Genomic DNA, 22,007 nt, shown 5'->3' with positions numbered 1-22,007 from the left:
TCTTCTGGCATCACCATCTATTTTCCCTCTGTTTCTTGCTGCCTCCATGTCTCTCCTGTTCCTTTGTTGAGGTCTTGTTGACTTTTAGATTATGAGTTCCTTTCTGCAGGAAGGCTGTCTCTTGTTACTTAATGTCATTTGCATCAATGGTATGTCAGGTCATGTCATGTCATGTTATGTCATGTCCTGTCATATAAAAACAGAATAGAAAAAAAAATCAGAATGGCATCTTAAGGGACCCTCAGAAGCCACTTTCAGTGCAGCAAAAAATTGTTGCTGTATAAGAAACGTATATGCAGAAGCTTTTTGGCATCTGACTTTGTGGTATAGAATAGGACGAGATGCTAACAATTCTACAATTGTAATTGTAGAAAGTTGTAATAAAGTTGTACAACTTCTACAAAGTTGTAATAAAGACGGCAGTAAAGAACATGTTTTCTCAATTTTCAGCTGGCAAACATATGAAGCTCTGAGTTCAGATTCCAAGGCTTTTAGTTTTAGTTAAAAGTTTAAATAGCATTCCTCAATCTGATAGCATCCAGATGTGTTGGACTTCAGTTCCCAGAACTCCTAGCCAACCTGACCTTTGGATACTAAAGATTTATACATCTGGAGGACACCAGATTGGGATAAACAATGATATAAAACAGATCCTAGGAAAATTTGGCAAATCCATAGTGAAGATTTAACCCAAGAAACATGCTGAGCTTTGGCAAATGTGATAATATAATGAATTTAGTTGATGCTTCTGAGAATGTACAAAATGTATTTTTCTTCACTGTTGGATAGCCACTATTTACCACTTCACATAGAAGATTATGCAGAAGGTTTTCTAGAGTACATGATCTTCCTGGTAACATCTACTGTAATATTTTTCTTTTTTTAATATGACCACTGAGCAGTTAAGATGCTCTACTTTGATCAAAGTAGAGAAATATCTCAGGTCTTCAGTATCATCTTCACAAAGAGAATGGATTCCATGCAGTTGTCCTAAAATTTCTTTTGAGTCAGGAGAGTGAGGAGCATTGCAATTAAGAGATAACTATGTTAAACTCTCTCCCTTTTTTTGGCAAAGCCATAGATAGAGAGTATGGGACCTCTCAACTGATCTTTACTTGTTGTGCATACCAACTGGTGCATGTGCTTTATTTTTATTTTGCTAAGGGAGTGAAGGTTGCTTTTCTTATTGACTCAGGCTTTTAGGAGTCAGGCGGCATCTCTTCTTCAAGGGAATGTCCACTTTGCAGGAAACAAAATATTACACTACATATCAGGTAACATAAGGAGCTGCCTTTGATGTTTAGCACTTGCTAGTAGAGATATTGAGATCTAAGATTCTAAATCTTGCTGGCTGACTGGCAAAGGGCTAGGACTTGTGCAGAAATATTCCATCTCCTCCCACTCCATCTGGCAGTATGTTTGCCTGCCAAAAGGACTTGTTTCCGCATCTCTGTTTTATTTTAAAAAAAATTCCAGGCTCAGAACTTGAAGCAGAAGAATGCGCCTTCCTGGAAGCAACAAGTCTACAGACCCTTCCTCTGCTCCAAACTCTCCTCAGGGGAAATTGCTGCTGTTTGCTGGCTGTGGTCACAAAAGGCATCTACGTCATTCCTACACCGAGATGTTATTACCAGTTACTTGGTGATCTTCAGATCGATGCGGTGAGAGAAGGGCGTGCTTTCCTTGCAGGCTGAATTTTCTCCAGAACAGGCCCAACTGGTGCACATGTGGGAGGCCCGCTGAGCACGGCCTTCCTATCCTCTCTGTTGTTTTGCATGGGGTGTTTCCTTGTCATTGAGACAGGAGTGTTGATACTTGGGCAGAAGAAACCACAGTAGTGAGCTGGGACATGCTGAACTTGAAGTCAGAGTCTGCAACCGACTGCTTATCTCCATGATGCAGGAGACTGGAAGCATTGTGTTTAGTTGGAATGGGCTAAACCTAGATTGAAATCTTTTATTCAGGACTGGAAGATCAGCAGTAGATTGGTAAGGCTTTGTCTCCAACTTCTTTAGCAATTACAGATCTGCTTTTTCTCACTTAAATAAAACGATTTAGAATTGTTGCTTTGGTTAGATTTAGATTTCCCCTTTATTGTGTGGCTCACAGGAAATAATAATTAATTGGCTTTTCCAATCCCCCACCTAGTGGTGGAATCCTCTCGGATTGCCACTGTTCGCTGCCAGCGCATGCGTGGTGCGCACCAAATGTGCATTGTGTGCGAATTGTGCACTGCGTGCCAAACACGCACTGTGTGCCAAATGTGCACTGCATGCATGCATGTGCATCAAAAGCACACTGTATGTGCACCAAACGCGCACACTGTGCACCAAACGCGCGCTTCGCACAGAAAAAGAAGACTTTACTAGATAAGTAGAACAGCGAGGGGTGGGAACAGCTGTGCCGTGCAATTTAGCTTCGCTAGAAAGCAGGATTTCCTTTTTTAAACTACCGGTTCCACTGAACTGGTAGCTTTTTTAACTACCGGTTCCACCGAAGCGGAATGAACCAGTAGCATTTCATTCCTGCCCCCACCCCTTTGGCCCACAGTTCAAACCAGTATTTGAACTGGTTTGCACTATGATGTCTTTGTTCTAGGACAAAAAGATTCAGCACGCTTGAGTCTTCTCATGTCTGTTTTACTGTAAATCACTCTCAAACACTACAAGATCCTCTTCTGGTAAAAGAAAAAAAATGCACTAAAAAAACTACGATATGCAAATTAATCGGAACTTTCGGTTATTTAAAAAAGAATGAAAAATTAGAAAAGAATATAATTGCAACATAACCACATTCACTTTTCTTGTCCCATTTTAGTTATTTATCTGACTTGGGCTGCATTTTTTCACTATAGTTTTTGTAAATGCAATTTGATCTTGCCTGTGATATGACACAATTTAATTTCTTTTGAAATGCTGGATGAACATTTCCATCATCCATTTATCGAGGACACTTGTTGAAGCAATTGACTTTATTTTTTATTATCTGCATTGTTGTGTTGTAAAAGGACAAAAAAAGATTTAAAAAGAAAGAAAAAGGAACAGAAGGGAAGAGTATTCCAGTGCTCTGGGAAGAAACAGCCTGGCTCCTGTAGAGAAGCTGGCTGTATCATGCATTCTTGTCATGGAAACAATCCTGTCCTTTCATAGACTCTGAGCATGTCCCAACAGAAACTCTGCTGTACTACAATTCCAAACCTCCCCCATATTTTTGTACTGTGAAAGTAGCTTTAGTTTTGTTCCACTTGCTTTGTTGCAGTTTATTTAACGTAGGGGCTGCAACATAAAACTTCAGTTTGCAGATTGCCCAACAAAAGAGTTTAGATTGGAATTATCTCCTGAAGGTGGCCACAGTCATGGTTATGTGACTGTGTGGGGTCTCTGGCTTGCTTACATAATTGCAGCATTTTTTTTTTAAAAAAAATCACATTTCCTTTTCAAGAGATTTTGATAAGGTAAAGGTAAAGGTTCCCTTCGCACATATGTGATAGTCGTTCCGGACTCTAGGGGGTGGTGCTCATCTCCCTTTCAAAGCTGAAGAGCCAGCGCTGTCTGATGACAATTCCGTGGTCATGTGGCTGGTATGACTAAACGCCAAAGGCGCACGGGACACTGTTACCTTCCCACCAAAGATGGTCCCTATTTTTCTACTTGCATTTTTTACGTGCTTTCAAACTGCTAGGTTGGCAGAAGCTGGGACAAGTAACGGGAGCTCACCCCGTTACACGGCACTAGGGATTCGAACCACTGCACTGCCGACCTTTTGATCGACAAGCTCAGCATCTTAGCCACTGAGCCCCCACATCCCTTGAATTAGAAGATAGGGGTATATTAATCCATGCCCTGATCACCACACAACTGGACAACTGAAATCGTAACTCCAACTTTGTATAGGGCTGCCTTTGAGATTTTGATACCATGGTCTAAATCACAGCAGCCATGTGAAGAGCTGCATGACACCATGGTTTATCTTAGCTTTCTCTAGTTTAATGTCTTCTATGATACAAGTTCCCCATAATCTGCCATAACTGTAAACTCCCATCATCTTCCAGACCATATTACAGTGTAGCCCAACAAAGGAAAATATTAACCTGCAGCCATGCCTTTCTAATTTGGGAAATAGGACATACCATATTTTTCGGAGTATAAGACGCACCTTTTTCCCCAAAAAAGAGGGTGAAAATCTGGGTGCGTTTTATACTCTGAATGTAATCCCGCCCAGCCTCGCAAATCGAGATTTCAGAGGCTGAAAAAAGCCTCTGAAAGAAGCTTCAGAAAAAAAGCCTCTGAAAGGCTTTTATCTAAAATAATATGGCAAGCAACAAAAGAAGAATGGTAAAGGTTCTAACCAAACTATGCTAACAAATCTGAAGAATGACACAATAACCAACAGATTGGAAGAAGTTAATCTACATACCAATACCAAAGAAAGGAGACTGAACAGAGTACAGATAGTCCTTCAGAATAAAAGCCGCTGAAAGAAACTTCAGAAAAAAAGCCTCTGAAAAAAGCTTAAAAAAAAAAAAGCCTTTTTTTCTGAAGCTCTGTTTCGAAGGCTTTCAGAGGCAGAAAGAAAGTTTTTTTCTGAAACAAAGTTTCAGAAGTTTCAGAGGCAGAAAAAAAAGCAAGGCACAGAGCTCACAACCAAGGAACCAGTTGCTAAAATTCAACTCTGGAAACAGCTGATTGGGGGTATTCCGGGAGGCTGATCCACCCACCAATCAGCTTTTTTTCTTATTTTCCTCCTCAAAAACTAAGGTGCGTCTTATACTTCAAAAAATATGGTACATTTCAGTTGAACTTTAGTTGGATATATGAACTCTCTGAGAAATTGCTTTGGATTTTTAGCTATCCATGCCAATTTCACTATGGTATTAAAATATTTCTTACCGCATGCACAGCAAGTTACAAAACCTTACAATGTAGGGATACAGACAGTCCTCGACTTACAACCAAAGTTGAGCCTAACATTTCTGTTGTTAAGTGAAGCATTTTAAAGTGAGTTTTGCCCCATTTTATGACCTTTCTTGCCACAGTTCTTAAGTGAATCACTGCAGTTGTTAAGTTAGTAACACAGTTGTTAAGTGAATCTGGCTTCCCAATGGACTTTGCTTGTCAGGCGTTTGCAAAAGGTGATCCCATGGCCCTGGGACCCTTCAACCATCAAAAGTACATGCCAGTTGCCAAGTGGCCGGATTTTGATCACGTAACCAGGAGATGCTGCAATGATTTTAAGTCTGAAAAATGGTCATTAGTGACTTTTTTCAATGTTGTAATAACTTTGAATGGTCACTAAATGAATGGATGTAAGTCGATTTGCCACCTGTATTTGGCATAATGACAATAGGAAAAGTATTACAAGAGAGAAATGAAATTGTGGGCAGGGAGGTATTAAAATCATCTTTTTCTTCTATCTATTACACTAATAATTCTTTATGAAGATGGATTAAGGGGCTGTTCTTGGTATTTCCTTAGGTATGGAGAATCTTACCAAGTTTTTGTCAGGGCACCATTCCTACTAAGCCCTGCCTAAGCAATTAGCTTCAGCCCTTTGTTTATTCAGCACTGTCCTTCACTCCAAAAAGAATTCAACAAGATAAATAAACTCCGGATGCAGAGCACCCCAGTCAGAACATATCAAGCTTCACATGACAGGATGGAATCTATCATGTGCCAGTCATATGGCTAAAGCATGGGAAACGTTAACTCTTCACTATCTGATGCAGGCAAACCATTCAGCCTGCAGGAAGGCCTGGCTGAGAAGAGTGTTGACCATTCACCAAAAAACCCCCAAGGGAGTCTAAAGTATCTCTCTCAAATATTTTAATTTCACCATCAAAGTAATACCACATCTTTGAAAAATATCAAAGCAATCACAGGGGGGTAAAAAGCAGCACCCTAGTCAATGTTGAGCTGGTTTGGAATTTTAAAATGGGTATTTTGCTGACAAATAATGACTGTGGAGTATAAGGGCAATAGGCAAGCAACATAATACCATAATAACCAGGGGTGAAATGCTCCCGGTTCTGACCGGATCGCCTGATCCGATAGCGATAGAGGCGGGTGGTTCGGAGAACCAGTAGCAAAAATTCCTGCCCCTCCCCATGCCCAGCTGAGCCGCACAATCGTCAGAGGCATTTTTTTTACTTTTAAAAGCATTTTTTCTACAACCTCTTTGGCCAAAAAAATACTTTTAAAAGTAAAAAAAAAAGCCTCTGATGATTGTGCGGCTCAGGTGGGATCGTCAAAGGCTTTTAAAAGCATTTTTTCTACAGCCTCTTCAGAGGTTGTAGAAAAAATGCTTTCAAAAGGCTCTGACGATCCCAGCTGAGTTGTCTGATCGGCAGAGGCTTTTTTTCTTTTAAATGCCTCTGATGATCAGGCAACTCAACTTGGATTGTCAGAGGCATTTAAAAGAAAAAAAGCCTCTGCTGATCAGGCAACTCAGCTTGGATCATCAAAGGCATTTAAAAGAAAAAAAAAGCCTCTGCCAATCAGGCAACTCAGCTGGGATCGTCAGAGCCTTTTGAAAGCATTTTTTACAACCTCTTCGCCAAAGAGGTTGTAGAAAAAATGGTTTTAAAAGTAAAAAAAAAAAGGCCACACCCACCTAGTCACATTACCCCACCACCACCAAGCCACGCCCACATAACCGGTAGTAACAAATTTTAGATTTCACTACTGATAACAGAACATTGTTAAAATCTATCTGGTTAAACTTAATAGAACATAACCAGAGTTTTAAAGATTAATAGGATAAAGTAGATAGAGAAATAGGAAAAGTAGAGTATATTTATAAACTACTGAAATGCTAAAATAAAAACAGATGCTAAAATAACCCAGGCTGTCCAGCCATAAACTTCAGTGGGAACCTCATATAATCACCTAACATTTGGCACAGAAATCATGATGCAATCAGAGAAGCTGATATTGTGTAAACTGTATGTCACCTTTATTCAATATAGTCAACTTTTGCATTTAAAGGAGAAGTGTCAAGAGGAAAGAACTTCATATTTTGTTTTTTCCTCTTTTCATTCTGAAATGCACACAGTTTGTTTTCCTAAATAAGAAGGATTTTCACCTTTCCCCCCTTAAAGCAGTGGTTCTCAATCTTTTTTTCACCATGAACTGCTCCCGGTTCGGACCGGATCATGCTTTTAAAAGAAAAAAAAAAAGGCCTCTGATGATCATGCGGCTCAGCTGGCATCGTCAGAGGCTTTTCAAAGCATTATTTTCTGCAACCTCTTTGGCCAAAGAGGTAGTAAAAAAAATGCTTTGAAAAGTCTCTGACGATCCCAGCTGAGTTGCCTGATCGGCAGAGGCTTTTCAAAGTATTTTTTTCTGCAACCTCTCTGGCCAAAGAGGTAGTAAAAAAAATGCTTTGAAAAGTTAAAAAAAAAAAAGTTGCCCACGCCCACCCAGTCACATTAACCCCCCCACCAAGCCACGCCCACAGAACCGGTAGTAACAAATTTTACATTTTACCCCTGCCATGGACCGTCTTTAAATACCTTTTGTGCCCATGGACCATGGCCAGAGACGCCCAAGACTTAACTCAAGGTTTCAATCGTAACATTTCTTCAAGCTTTTGTGTACCCCCTGTGATGACATTGCGGACCCACAGGGATTCACGAACCAAAGGCTGAGAACCACTGTCCTAAAGTATTCTCAGATTACAGGTAGTCATTGACTCACAAGAGTTCATTTAGTGACCATTCAAAGTTACAATAACCTAGAGATTTTGGGCTCAAGTGTGGTCATAAGTCAAGGACTACCCATATTATACAGGAAAATATGAGTACAACTTGCTCTTCCATGCTTTGCCTAAAAATCATGTAAATCATCCTTCCTCAATTTTTTGCCAGCTGAGAATTCTTGAGTTTGTCCCAATATATCTGAAGAACAAGATGGAAAGAAAGCAGTTGTAGATTTACTTGACTTTTTTTTTTGTTTGGCAAAGTGAAACAATGAGAAACTAAGAGGTCTTATCTTTGCTTATTATTTTTTAAGAATTTAGGCAGCTTCCATTGGTAGCTTTGAAAAAAAGAATTGGGTTTCTTTTGAGGCTCACCATCTTTTATATCAGCTTCTGCAATACTATATGTTCTGATCATTATGATCTTTGCATAAAGTGGAATCTGTGATTACTTGCCATGGGGACTTCAATCCAAAGTGGATTCCCCAGAAACAGCAGTCTGGGAGGGAAATTTAAGAGGTGTGTCTAAAAACCTAGTATTACAATCATAAGGAGAATATCAGTGGAGGAAATATATTTATCCATCTGATAAAGAGTCACTATAGTAACAAATGAATTAAACTGGAAAATGTAGCAACAGCAGGAAGACAGCACATTATGCTAATAATGAAAAATTTAACTTTCCAGGTAAAACCTTAAAGAAGGATTGCTATGAAAGATTGTACAGCATTCCAGTTTTTGCATAGACAGTGTAGTTCTTTGCCAGAGTTTAGGCACCTTGATCCAACTTGTACACTTAATAAATTTAAAATTGAATAGAAGGTGATACAATCTCTACAGAAAATCTGTAAATCTCTCTACAATTTTTAATACATTTTTATTTTATTTTATTTTATTTTATTTTATTTTATTTTATTTTATTTTATTTTTTTGTTTTGTTTTGTTTTGTTTTGTTTTATTATTTTATTTTATCTTATTTTATTTTATTTTATTTTATTTTATTTTATTTTATTTTAACATTTGTAGCCTGTCCCATTGGCAGCAGATTTAGGTAATATATATATATATGCAACATTTATATCGACTCTTAGACAAAGCTACTTTGATGTTGTTTTAAAAATACCACCCAGTTTTTAGAACAATATCTATGATTTCCTAATAGAGTGCATAAGTAAAATCCAGTAGAAAAATATATAATTTTTAGCAGGAGGACTTAACAAGCTCTCCTATTTTATATAAGAACAAACGAATGGCAGCTACAATGTGAATCTTTCATTAAGATTTCATTTGTACTTTTTCTCATATCGTTTCTTTTTCTTAAATCAATTTTTTATTTCATTCAAAACCTCCAAAAAATGGGGGGGGGGGAGACAAACAAGCCCCCAAAGCTAAATAAAACTAGATTAAAAAGTGCATAAAAAAGAAAAAAGGGAAGAAAAGAACCAGTTCAGGTGAGGAAACCAGGAGCAGGGGAAAAAAACCCTGCTGAGTCTGGCTGCCATCTTGGGGGGAGTCGGAAAAACACTTTCCTTCCAGTGGTTCAGCAGCTGCCACCCCTGGATGCTCAGCCAGCAGTCCTGAGTCCTGCAGGTCATTTTCCACCAGATGTCCAGGAATTTGAACCCCTGGCACAGTCCTTCCTGACCTGGGCAACTGGAGAGCCCACCTGGGTTTCTTTCATGTGTGTTTTTCCCTATTGTTTATGGGAGAGGCATTCTTTGTCCGATTCCTCTCATGAGTCCTCTCCAGTATGGTTGAACCTCAGGTGTAGCCCTCATCTTCCTCAGAGCACACAAGCCCCACAACCACGTCAAGGTCCTGCCTCACGGAGGGGATTGTGGTTCTTTACACTGTCAGCCAGACTGTATGTCAGCTCTTCCAAGGAAAGCTGCCTTTGGCAATTGACCGATGGTGAGATTGTCAATGCCATGGGTGTCGAAATGGGGCTCCAATTGTTTTGGGATTTCACCGATGGCAGTTATTCATTATGGGGCAAAAGAAGCACCAATTTAATATTTTAATAATAAAATAATAAATAAGCAAGAAGCAATAAATAAATAAAACTTAGCAATTTAATTAGCCTTGATGGTACAGTGGTTTAATGCACCCTGTTATTAACACAGCTGCCTGCAATTTCTGCTGGTTCGAATCTCTCCAAAGGCTCAAGGTTGACTCAGCCTTCCATCCTTTCTAAGGTAGGTGAAATGAGGACCCAGTTTGTGGGGGCAATAAGCTGACTTTGTATAAAATATACAAAAGAATGAAGGCTATTGCTTAACACATTGTAAGCCGCCCTGAGTCTCCGGAGAAGGGCGGCATATAAATCAAATTAAAAAAAAAAATACAAAAATACTGTAAACTATTATTTTGGAAAAAAAGGAAAAAAAACAGTGATAAAACTAAAACAAAACTAAGCGTATATGCTAGAATAAGATTGCTGTGTACAAAATACAGTTTAAGAGTCAAAATAAGGGAAAAAATATAGCAGATACTAAGAAATGGACATCCTTGAACACTTCTTTTGGCAGAAGTAACAGCTTTCAAGCATTTCCTATACCCTAAGAGTCTTTCTAATCTTGCTTTTGGAATCTTTTCCTTACTCTTCCTTGCAGAACTATTCTAACTTAGAAATATTCTTATAGCTGTTTGTGTGCACTGCATCTTTAAATCTTTGATGAAGCATCCATAACTATTGTCATCTGGCTTCAAAATGACAAGGCATGACTAGGTATCCCTATTTACCACACATATTTAGTAGGTCCTTCCTTCCTTCCTTCCTTCCTTCCTCATTCATTCATTCATTCATTCATTCATTCATTCATTCATTTGTTGATTAAATAGCTTCTCTTTGGCTTCCATTTCTTTAGTGACTGGGACATTAGATTCTAGGATATCTTGATATTTAGTTGAACCCTTTCTTTGTCCCACCCACACAATATTTCCTATGCCACTGGCTGCCACACAACCTTAAAGCATAATAGAACCGTCCCCATGCTTAATAGTTGGTAAGCCTTTTCTTCAAATGCTTCATCCTGTTTTCTCCAAATGTATCTTGTGTGGTTGAACAGTTCAATTTTTGTTTTATAGGTCATATGCTCCAAAATGTTTCAGACTTATCATGATTTTCTTTTTGTATATGAGATCAGAACTGCTGTGATGAAGTCAGAGAGAATATTTCTTTTTCACACCTCTACCATGCATTTCACTATTATATAAACATCGCTACACTGTGCACCTGTGGACAACTGCTCCAGTGTCAGCTAAACTTTTCAACTGGCTGTTTGCTGTGATCTATTGGTTTGTAATGTTCAGAACTGGCCAGCTATTGGAACAGTTCCGGCAGAGTTTTCTTGGTTGTCCAGGCTAATATCCCACAGTCAGGAAAGAAGTTGAAACTGAAAATAGGTTGGTTATTTCAGCAAGACAACAATCCAAAATATCTTTCAAATTATATACTTAGAAAAACATTTTTGTCTGATAAACCTTATTGGACTTCTGCTGATCAGAGCTGAAATGATGAAGTTTTGAGGATTTGTTTATAGATAAGAAATGGATATGGGAAGAAATCATCATTTGTTGTTTCTTAAGAGAATGTGACAATTTATTAAAATTGGTTTATACTTGTGATGAGGAGAAAAGTCATTTTTAATATATTTTTCTTTGCTATATTTTTTGGGGTCTTTTTCTATTGTTTTTTCTCATGCACCTTCTATTTTTCTTCTACTTTTTGACCTGTATTATTTTTTATCTTTGCAATTGTAATTTTTAATAAAATTACTATTTTTTTAAAAAATGAAAATAGCTAGTGTAACATCAACATTTTTAGGGGGTTCAGGAGAGGCTCCAGGAAATTAGAAGCTGGTTAGTTTAACGTTTGATCTGGGATAATGTGATAAAAATCCATATTAAAGGTAACATTAATTACACAGAAGAATAAGCACATGGCTGCTGTATAAAAGACAAATTGTGTGTTGGAGATTATGTTTGTAGTTTTGTTTTTATTATCTTTTCTAATGAATACATTAAAAATAACACTGCAAACATAATAATGTCTTTATAGAAATCCATAATTATAGATTAATTATGATTAAAACCTAGCAAGACAGAAATGTTGCTTCTTGCTAATTTAGGTAGTTAATACTGAATTTGGCTTTGGTTGTGGTCACTTTTCTCTCAAATGAATGAGCAGGTCTGTAACTTGGTTTTTTTTTTTCCCCTGCCTTCTGTTGGAGCTGCAGATGAAGGCCCTGGCCAGGGAAGCTTTTGCTCAATTTCAGCCAGTGTGCTGCTTGTATCCCTTTCTGCACTAGAAAGCCTTGATTATGATAATATCATCATTATCATACAGGTAGTCCTTGTTAAAGACTGCCTTGTTTAGCAGCTGATAGAACTTAAAACTACAGAAAAAGTAGTTTTACAAACTGTCCTAGACAGTACGATGGTTGTAACATCTCTGTGATCACATAAACACCATTTGCAAGCTTCACCACAGGCTTCTAACAAGCAGACCCAATGGAGTAGCCAATAGTAAAATTGGAAGTCAGGGCCATGTGATGTTTTGTTTAATGACTGTGGAGAAAGTGGAACTTGTAAGTCTGCAGTCACATGATGGGTTGCTTAATGGGCACAGGAGAAGTGTGGTTGTAAGTCTGTCATCTGATGTCTCACTTAACAATCATGTCGCTTAGCAATGAAGTTGCTGGTCCCGATTGTTGTTGTTTATTGGGGACTACCTTTGTAACATCAGTGCTCCATTTGCTGCATTGATTGCCAGTTAGTTTCTAAGCATGATTAAAAGTGCTGTGGTTGACTTATAAAGTACCACATTGCTTAGCTCAGCTCATGGGTTCTTACAAGTCTATCTCTCCTGGTTAGATTTGATCTTTTTCAATCTTCCCAAGAGGGATGTTTAAGCATACCCCACATGAAGTGAATGGGTGAATAGCATCATGCCTAAAGCTTGTAAAGCCCCCAACCTTCTTGATGGCTGTGAAGACTATCCTGTTCTGTCAGGCATTGGCTGGATAGTGGGTAGGATTTGTTTTCAGATAAAACTCATTTTATTTGGTTTTGACTGTCTATTTGAGGATGGTCTTAATGCATGTACATTATGTCTATTATAAACTGCCTTGACCATTGGCCAGACAGTATATATAAATAGCTGTATGAAATTATTTGGAATATTTAGCTAGAAAGAGAGGCCGGGAAAGCACTAGGTAACCTCTCCCATTTTGAGTTATTTTAGGTTTATATAACCTTCAAGGAAGAGCTGTAATTGAATGCATCATGGAACCAAAATACAAAGTAATCAGTGCATGAGTGACCTGTTCAAAGTCACACCTTTTCTATGGAACTCACTTTTCTAAGGCTTGCTCAGAAACAAAGTCCACAGGAAAGTTGTTCAGTTAAAATGTTTGGATTATTTTACTATTTGTTATTTCTCTAATGCTTATTGATGCATTTGTATCATATTTCTTCTCAGAAACATAAGATGCCATCAATACTTTGTATTTCATCTACATGCCAACTTGAGAGTAGATATATAGCTCAACATTATCTTGTTGGTTCCTGACTGAAGGGTTGGGGGACTAGTGCTTAACTGGCCTGCTGTCTCTGTCTTAAAAATATCTGTTATATTATTTTATGTCAGTTTTTAGGGTATTGAAGCTTTGAATTTTCTGTCTTCTTTTATAGTTTTTGGGGGAGGGGCAGTCTGATTTAATTAAAAATTGAAAGAAAATAAACGCGGAAAATGCAAGGAAATAATTTGCAAATTTGGAGCCTGCTGTACTTGGAAGTTACCAAAAATTCCAGTTATAGATACCATACCAACTTTACAGACATTGTGTCTTCCCCATCTTGACGAAAAGGAGGGTTATTGTGGGATGTTAAGGAGAAAAATAGTATTGTGGAAATATATATTAATTCATTAGAACTGGAACAATAAAAATATTAATACAATTCAGATGTTGTAAAATGTACTCCACCATCAGCAGTAGGCTGATGAGAAAGGCTGAATTTACAAATATGAAATTTTGTATGTTGGTGCAAGAGTTAGGGAAGTTGGACAGCATGCAATCACATTTTAAGTTTAATTAAAATGTGAGGGGGAGAAATTCTTCTAAGGCAGACTTTCAAAAGTGGACTTGAGGTTGAACATTTGTTAGAAATAGGCAGAAACACATATGAGCTGACAGCAGTACTTCAGCTCGAAGTATTTCCTATTTTGGCAAACTAAGCAGTTATTTGGAGTCTGTCATGAATTTGGGGCTGTAGAAATTTGAAATTTTTGATTACATGAGCATGTGATAGGGCTGTCTGAAAGCAGACTCGCCTATTTATAAATAATAAGGAACTCTTTTGTGGTCAGCTAAAGTATTTTTTATTTAAGATCAGTGTAGACCTGCATTAGATGATGCCCAAGTTCCAATAAATGTGGTGTTTTAAATATTTAAGAAAGGTGACTTCAAAAACTCGAAATGCTCCAAAACTGTATTAGATCACTTTGCTGCGCTGGTCTGCAAGCTAATAAAAAGTTTGTCTGCTTGGTATGTGTCCAAAAGTGGTTTGTTTTTGACTTGCTCCTTTAAAATCTTTTAAAATACTATAGCTTGTAGGGTAGATGTTAGACAGATGCTCAGGTAGGCAGCTCCTGGGCTTGTTTGCTTCCCTCAGAGCCCCCAAAGTGGCTGGGCCAAAATGTTCAGATCCGTTTGCTTTTTGAGATGTGTGTGAATGTTTTAAGGCAGGGATCTGCAAATTTGGCAACTTTATGACTTTTTAAGACTTATGGACTCCAACTCTCAGAATTCCTCAGCCAGCTATACTATGTTGGCTGAGGAATTCTGGGAGTTGAAGTCCATAAGTCTTAAAAGTTGCCAAGTTGGAAACTCCTGTTTTAAGGGGTAAAATGTGTGTTGTGTAAATAAAACTGGCCCTTAGGCTAAGAAAGATCACACACTGACACCCACATAAACTAAAAGACAAGCCTTAGCCCTTCAGATTATTCTATGGTTTACTACAAAAAAAAATGTAAACAAAATTGTACATATCGAAATGAAATAAGAATAGGAAGAGATGGTATTTTTTCCTAGTAGAATTGAAAAATCTGAATTAAGACGTGCTAAAGTGTTTGAGGAGTCTTCACAATTCCTATGACTTTTTTTAGAGCATAAAGTATTTTATATTTGATGCTCTCACCAGCCCTATGAAATTGACCTGGCTGAAACTTGTCAATTCATTTTGCCTCCTAGGTATGTGAGATATTAAGATTTGGAGACACTTGCCTCTTGAATTCCGCTTACATTCATTGAAGGGTGTTTCTGCTTTTCAAGAATGGTCTCGCCCTTGTTTCTCGCTCACTTTCTCTCTTCCCAAAAATATCTATCATGGAGCAAGATTGTTCAGTGAATTTCCAGGCACCCTGGTGGGCCAATTACATTGCTGCTCCAGACACAGAAGGGGTTGTAGGGCTGGGCTTATTTATAAACAGCAAACATCAAAAGTCGACATAAATGCCAAAGTCTGAAGCAGAATGGGCGGGCAGGCTTGCTTTCTTAAAGGAGCTACAGGTTTTGATTTCAACTTTATTACAGCCATTATCCATCAAAAGGCTGAGCTGTGGACCTATCTTATCTTCTCTATGAGCCAGTCTTAAAACCATCTGTATCTTTCTTTCTTTCTTTTTTGACAAAAATTTTATAAAACCATTGTATCTTTCTTGAACAGATAATGGGCAACAGCTCCAGGGGACTGAGAAACATTGAAAACCCAAAGAGCTGTTGAGCTTCCAATGACTTTCAGTCTCCACTTAGGCAGCTCTAGCAAACGTGAATCCCTCATTAACTCAGAATCCTTTCCTTGCCTGCCTATGCATTTCAGCATTCACTTGCAACCATTGTGGTATCAAGCTAAACCTCCTCAGTATTTATTTTATTTCTTATTTATTTCACGATTTATAAGGCTTTCCAAGTCAGAGAGTATGACTTGGGATGGTTAACATGCAATAAATCAAAAGAAAGAAACAAAACCCGAAGTCATCTAACAAGAAATTATATTGTATATATATAATATGCAAAATGTAAAATGGTGACCAAGCACACAGTAGAATAACCATAAGGGGCACTCCCACATATTGTAACTGACCCCAGTGCCTGTGAGAATAATCTTGAGGAACAAGAGGAGCCTGTCTTCCCCTCTTCCTTCTGTTTCTCAAGGTTATTTTCACAATCCATTATAAACAAAGCTAAGACTTCAGAGCTTTCCTAGAGGTGAGAAGAATTCAGGCCTGTTGTATATGGGGGTGGGGAAAGATAATTCCAGAGAGCAGGGAGAACCACAGAGAAGCAGGCATCCTAAGTCCCAAAAGATGACAAGATTTAAAAGAAGGAACCTGGAGCATGTCCTCCCTGTGAGAATGTGTGGGGCAGGCAGAAGGTTTTCACTCAACCAACCTGATGTTATGCCATGCAGGCCTTTAATGTTAATCACCAGCATCACGAATTATTACATCTAGGAAAAAAATCTGTCTTCATGCCTGATTTGCTTCCTTGCTTCTTTCCCAGATTCCAGGTTTAAGCAAAAGAGAGAGACACATGCCTGCTTTCTAAGATGAGGCAGAGATTAATATGATGTCACAGGATGCAAACGCAGTCCCAGTTCATGCCAATTGATTTAAAATTCTTCCAGTGTCTTTTCATTCTTGCAATCAAGCAACTTAGAGAGCTGTGAAAGACCTGCCTTTTCCTCATGCTTTCAGCATATATTGATGAGTAAAGAGGGAACTCTGATTTGAACCAGGAATATTGTTTTCATCAAATCATTTTGTAAATTATTTTACCGCAGAGGCACAAAAATTAATAATGCCTTCAAATGACAAGTCGGTAAGGGATAGAACTGCATTCCAAAAAGAAGGTGATGAAGCCAAGACAAAAACAGAATTAAAGAGGTTTTGTTCCTCCCATTTTTACCATCATTTCCATTTTATGAAATCGATTTTTAGTAGGCTCAGAACAATTAAAAATTGTTGCATGTAATTAGTTGCTACTTGGATTGGGAATGTTGGAAACTATAATGCAGCACTTTTGGAAGACAGCAAAGTGGCAAAATTATTTGAAAAACCACTTCTTAAATATTTTGCTGCTGATGTCACTTGACATCTGTTCATTCTACTGTTTTAGAAAATAGTATTACAATATACTGTAACCTTCTATCACAAACCATGTATTGTATGCAAAACCAGAATGCTTAACTTCTAAAGAGTGTTTAACTGTGTTTTACTCTCTCTCTTTTATTTGCAGGAGGCTCCCTTTCACATCATTGAAGGCCAGTGGACTCTTCTTGCCTGCCTTTAGTGGATGAACAGAAGGTAACGCCTAAAGCAACCATATCAGAATGAATTCTAATCAGCCTAGTCAGTGATGCTGCCAGGAAATTATGGCAACTGTAATACAGCACATCCAGAGGTCATAAAGTTGGGGAAGCATGGGAGTCAGACTTTTGCATATTAATTAAAATCATGTTTGATATAGTTCTTTAAGTACAGTCAACAAGGAACTGCTACATGCTTAGTTTGGTACTAAAGATTTCCAAACTCCTAAATGCTTCAACTTCTTGCAATTAAAAAAAATATATTGAAAAATTGTAAAGGGTTTAGAAACAAGTTCCAAGAAGACAAAAGATATGGAGGATCAATCACATACAGAAAGAGGAAATGGTTATTTTAGCTCAAGGGAATGGAATAAAGGAAGTGTTGACAGTTGCCAGACATTTAAATAGGTATCAGAAATGACAGAAGGAACCATTTTCATTCATGTGAACCAGGCTAAGCCATGTGACAAGGATTTAGATCATAAACAAGGAAAAACTAATTTGTGCAATTGTTTAAATTGGGGCAGGTTAAAGAAAAATGTATCACCAGCAAACCTTGACTAAAAATTAAGTATTCAGCTCATACCTTCAAGGGCTTAATAATAACTTTGTGTTGAACGTGATGTCCAAAGAATATCTGGATCTGTTTTCTTAGCAACAGTGAGAGTGTTTTTCCATTGCCTTTTTCCAGGTTGGTTTTTAACTTCTCAATCTAGGTTATAGCCCCAGGTTCTTTTTCCTTTAGTCTCCCACGTAAGTATTAACCAGATCCAATCCTGCTTACTATTTGGGATTAGCCAGCCTTGTCTGTGTCCCACTTAAAACATTTATACTGTTCATTCAGAGTTTTATTTCCCCTTGTACGTCAAAGGGATGCTTAAACAAAAATGCCCCAATGGGAAAAATGCTTTACCCACAAGATTCCTGCAGTCTGTTGTTATTTCTAAAATATTAGAGAAATATTAGATATGAATATTATTTGACTTAAAGTGTCAAAGTTTCAAACAAATTAAATAATGTGTGATCACACTGAGTAGGCAGTGTGTATAAAATCAAACACACATACCTATGAAAATACGCAATTTAATGCTGCCCTCTTGTGGTTAAAAGAAAAGCTGTCAGGGAATTTTAAAAGCAGATTCTTTGGAGTGAAAGTAATGGGAGAAGATCTGAACAGTATACAGAAGGATTCAGCAAAACTTGAGGAATAGGACATTCACCATCTGCAGAGAGGATAGCCTGCAAATATCAGTACAAGAGCAGGTAGCTTCTTGCATATGGGTTTCTGTTTTGCGACAACCAGTGCTGCCATTGTAATGCAGCATTACAGTGCTGCTGTAAATGAGATCAGGCAGCAATGAGCAGTCATCCTAACCTGCCTGCTAAAAGCCTGGCACAACTGGAACAAACTGCCTATGGTAGAGAAAGGTATAAAAGCTGGGTAGAGCTTCTGGCTGGATAGGACAGGACATGGCAATGACTTAGACAGAATGAAATGGAATGATCAGGTATAAGATGGCGCCCTGAACTGAGTGAGCTGGAGATGTTTTCTTTTAACACCAGGTTCTTTCTTGTGATAACAAAAAATATTGAAAACTTCCTCCTCCTGCTTTCTTCTTCCTTCTCCCCCCACAAAACCATATTTTTAATTTTCAAGGATAAACTATGCATACTATGAGTGATTTTCTTCTAACATTGAAGCAAGAGGAGAGAATTTGGGGTCTTCTTAAAATCAGTGAGCTTTTTAAACATTTATTGAACCAAAATAAGACACGCACATAGGAAGCTTTAAAAAATATTTTTACCATTTGGGATCTTAGAACTCATTCATTCCTATAAAAGTTTAGTGAAGTCGGATGCTGGCACTTCCATTTTTTTATGGAGAAATGAGACTGTGAGAGAGATAGCAAGCTATATGTTGATTGAACCAAGTTTCCGCTTATGTCTCATGTTCTGTGCATGTTTAATGTGCATGCTTAGTAGTCCCATGGAGGATGTTAATATATGCTTTGTAAATGTCTATAAACATAAACTGCCTCATATAATTGAAATTAGTAGGATGTTGTTCCTGGGGAATGTTCCACAAATATATTGGAGCTTTCCTTTACACATCATTAAACTGGAGGGAAGCTATAAACAGATGCTTTTTCACGTTAGACTAAAGATTGTGACAAAATTTAGTTTTTTGCAGACTCTACAGTAGACAGCTGGCATTTTACAATATATTTTATTGAAAGTTTTTTACTGACTGTTACTGTAACTCATTATTTGTAGCTTAAAATTCAGCAGAAAACTGCTGAATAAAAGTGAGACAATTTCCTGTATTTTTGATCAAAACAGTAAAATAGGTGCTCCAAGTTTTCAATAGGTTAAATGTACTTATTTACTTTTTAAACACACACACACTGCAATGGGAGAGAGGGGGGGGAAATTAATGTTTTTTTTCCTGGGGGTTGTGCATTTCCTTTGCGTTTAACAACATGGAATGATTTCTCCTGGTTTAAAATGTTCTGATTTTCCCAGAACTCTGGAGTCAGAGTAAATTAATACACTCTTGGATTTTTTCAATGTCACTTATTCATTGCATTGTGTCAGTCTTTATGTATTATGTTAATATTATATGTATTTTCTTCCTGTAAATCATTTTGTAAGAACCTTCATTGGACTGAAAGGCAGAATAAGAAAGCCAGTTGGGTGTTATGATTAAGACACCAACTTGCAAACATCATGAGTTCTAGTCACACCTAAGGCACAAAGCCAGTTAGGTGACTTTGGGCCAGTCACTGTCTCTCAGCCCTAGAAAGAAGACGGCAGTGGCAAACCACTTCAAAACATCTTCCCGAGAAAATTGCAGGGACTAGTCCAGGCACTTGTCAGAAATCAACTCTGACTTGAAGGAACAAAAACAGCAACAATAAAAAAGAATAAACATATTTAATGAAAAAATTAAAAGTCATAACTAATTGCTTGATTTTAAATTAGTGCAAATGATTTGGAAAAGATAGTATACAGTGTGAAATAGATGTAAAGGTGTTGATTTCTAACTGCTTTTTACTGACAAGAGAAGCAGACCTAATATAATTATGATGTTGAGGATTTTGATTCATAAAATGAACTCTTGCTAGATGTACACTTTAGCATCGTGATCAGGTCTGTGTTCTGAAATTAAGCCATAAAAAGATCAAGGAAAATATAATATTTTTTTACTTTGTTTTATTGAGTATCAATTAAACTTTTTAAAATTGGTTTAATGTGGGAAGGCAGATAAAGTTCCAGTTGGTTATAAGGCTGATACATCTAGATCTTGACTAAGTTCAAGAATAAATTTTATGCAAGGGACCCTAATTAGCAAAATAATATTTGAGAGTGGTGCTTATCCTTCTTTCCTGAGAAAAGGCAGACAGAATAAAGTTGTGATTCTTTTGTGTGGCATTATCAGCCCAAACCTTTGTTTATTGTGTTCTACAATAGGATGAGTGGGGGCTGTAATCCATGAAATAAACCAGAATATAACACTCATTTATATCTTTTATCAAGTTCTTCCTCAGCAAAATGCAGAGAATAGCCTTCGGTCATCCCCATCTAACAGGTCCCCAAAGCATCAGAATTATTCCTTAATGTTAGTCAGGGAATAGTAGAGACTGTGAGGGAGAATTTAACAGAGATTCTATAATTAAAAATATTTCAATACTTTCAGAACTATGCCCAACTTTTCCATCTGGGTCTATTGTAACTCTAACTTGTTGCTATGGTAGTGGCGGTGATAATGATGATAATTCCTTAAATTGATTAGTAATTGCACAGAAAAGATGATGTCGATGCATATATCTCTGAACACAAACTTGAAGCTGCCTTTGCCAAGGCTTGCTGAAGGTGCATTCTGACTTGAGCATGGATATTCTTGCCAGACAGAAATATTAAAAAATAGTGACAAAGATATGTAGCTGTGGTGGATCTTAGCATGACACCAGGAACCTGTAGGACTTGATCAGATAATCGGTATCAAAGCAAGAGCTGGTGAAATGAGAGCGAACAGTGATGGCGGACTTCGGTGCAGGGCCTATATATATTATCGGCCGGGATGCTGGATATTATTAAGCCTCAAGGAAAACTCCCAAGATAGTACATTTTCAGTTCATGAGGTCTGGATACAAAGAAGGCGCATGCAAAGGCAGCCCACGAATGGCGCCCGACATTGCGCTTGGGTTGCTGCGCCGTAAGATTTGGACGCCTGCTTGTGGGGGGAAAGGCGGGGGTGGGGTGTGGGGGGAAGAGGAAGAGGAGGCGAAGGAAAGCTAGGCCGGACCAGCGCAGGGGAGGGGAAATCCAGGCACTAGGAGTCCCGGGCGGACGAGGGGAGGAGCCTCTTCAAACTTGTCGAGAAGCCGCGGGACTGATCCGGCTGGAACTGTGTTCTGAGCGGCGGAGCTGCGGACCTGCACCATGGAGGCATCCCCGCGAGGTGTGGGGCTGGAAGCCCGGGGGCAGGGGCGGGGGCGGGAAGGGGTCGGTCAGGGGGCGATCCGCTTTCGGAGAGCGGAGGGGGGGGAAAGTGTGTTTTAGGCTCAGTAGAAGCAGAGCGCGCGCCGTCCTTCCCCTCCCCCCCTTTTTTAAATAGCTTGGGCGATCCGGGTGCCAAGATTTGCCCGGGGTGCGGAGTTGCGTCCGGAGACTTGTTGGGGCGCTTCTTGTGTTTGCAGCCCCTCCTGTTCCGAGTCGGTTTTGCATCCCCGGTTCGTCTCCTATCCCGGTTCGTCCAGTTCACTGCCTTGTCCCGCTGAGATTCCTGCGTGATTTTTGCTCTCTTCTGACCCCGGGGTGTCGAGTGCGAACGTCGCTCGGGTCTGAAACTCCCGTCGCCATCGAAGCCCAGGCTTCCTGGTGGAAAAAGAAAGAGAGGGATACTTATCTTTGTCTTTGCCTTCGGCTTCCTCTACTACCTT

At 38.5% G+C, this 22,007-nt stretch overlaps 1 protein-coding gene across 2 annotated transcripts in view; it reads left to right on the top strand.

Moving 5' to 3' along the window:
• LZTS2 (leucine zipper tumor suppressor 2) overlaps window positions 1–22,007 on the top strand; it is a 56,177-nt gene that overhangs the window by 8,184 nt on the left and 25,986 nt on the right. Inside the window, exon 2 of one of the 2 annotated variants that reach the window (XM_070945037.1) lies at window positions 16,995–17,062. The gene's annotated coding sequence lies outside the window, so the exon portion shown is untranslated. Of the gene's footprint in view, window positions 1–16,994; window positions 17,063–21,427; window positions 21,527–22,007 lie in introns of those variants that run through there. The other variant, XM_070945036.1, reaches the window with a different exon arrangement.

Source organism: Pituophis catenifer, unplaced genomic scaffold, assembly GCF_029215685.1.
Source record: "Pituophis catenifer annectens isolate HBS135680 unplaced genomic scaffold, rPitCat1.0.hap2 SCAF_6, whole genome shotgun sequence".
NCBI classification, from domain to species: Eukaryota; Metazoa; Chordata; class Lepidosauria; order Squamata; family Colubridae; genus Pituophis; species Pituophis catenifer.
Note: the sequence above shows the minus strand (reverse complement) of the source record. Positions and strands in the feature narration are given on the sequence as shown.